We start from the raw sequence: 1231 nt of genomic DNA, 5'->3' as shown, positions 1-1231 counted from the left end.
AGCCTTCCTCAAGGTCGCGCAAGACCGTATGAGTGAAGCCCAGGAGCGCATGAAGCATTATTACGACAGGAACAGACTTGTCCAAGACTTCAAAACTGGCGACATGGTGCTACTAGACTGAAAGAATTTGGATATCCGTCATAAGGGGTACGCACAGTCGAAGAAGTTAGCTCCGAGGTTCATTGGGCCATTTCCGGTCCAGATGAAGGTATCTCATGACTCGTATGAGTTAGGATTATCGAAGAGCCTGAAGTTGCATCCAATTTTCCATACGTCACTGTTGAAACCGTACCGCAAAGATCTAAAGCGCCGACAGAAGGTGAATATGGTTGTGCTAGGCGATGGAACGGAAGGACAACTGGTTGAAGCTGTGATTAACCACCGCAAGTGCAAAGGAACAAGATTTGGCGGCTCGGTGAAACGAAGAAGGATACAACATGGGAACTAGTTGAGAACCTCAAACAGATCCCAGGACTCATCGACCTCTATCGGAAATCCAAGAAAAGAGAGAAGCCTTTTTAGGAGGTGGTGCTTTCTTTAAAGGAGGTCATGTGACGTAGTGGTCAATACAGCCACTACGCCCAAATTTTAAGATCAGCTGGCTAGATTATTCTGGCTCAGCATAATCTTGAATTATCACGTTTTCATATGTCTACGAGTCTATTGGCTATATGTGATTGCAGTTGCCACTTCAACAATTCTTATACGTCTTATCATTGGATGTAAATCCTCAGGATTGGCAACATTCCAGTTACCATCCGGATATTGTGATTATGGGACGCTATGGGAAAATTCTGGCCCAGCCACGCCGAGGCTTCGCAGGATTTCATTGGCAGAGGAATATAACAGCAGAATTTGAGAAAGATAGTTTTTAGGATAGGACCTGGATACTTGGGTGCATGTCTAGTCACCCAAGATCGTTGGTTGCAAGACAACTACTTCCTTTGGCTGAGAATGATTACACGAATGCTTTATGCCAGTGCTAGGTTTTTTTAACGGGTGTGACAAAAGTGATTATATAAGTGTATCGTGTTGAAGAGGTAATAGTTTTGCGCCGAAAAGAAGCACACTATCACGATGACTCTGCTGCAAGACGCTTATTGCGCGCTGATACAACGCCGCATCGCACTGCAGAACTCTAGGTACCGTAAAACTTATGTGCAAACGGACGTTGGCCATTTACGGACACCTTGACAGTGACCAATCAGCGATCGATTCGATCACAGTACAA

This window comes from Phytophthora parasitica, assembly GCF_000247585.1.
Source record: "Phytophthora parasitica INRA-310 unplaced genomic scaffold supercont2.116, whole genome shotgun sequence".
Classification (NCBI taxonomy): Eukaryota; Oomycota; class Peronosporomycetes; order Peronosporales; family Peronosporaceae; genus Phytophthora; species Phytophthora nicotianae.
The sequence above is the reverse complement of the archived record's forward strand: the minus strand, read 5'-3'. Positions refer to the sequence as shown.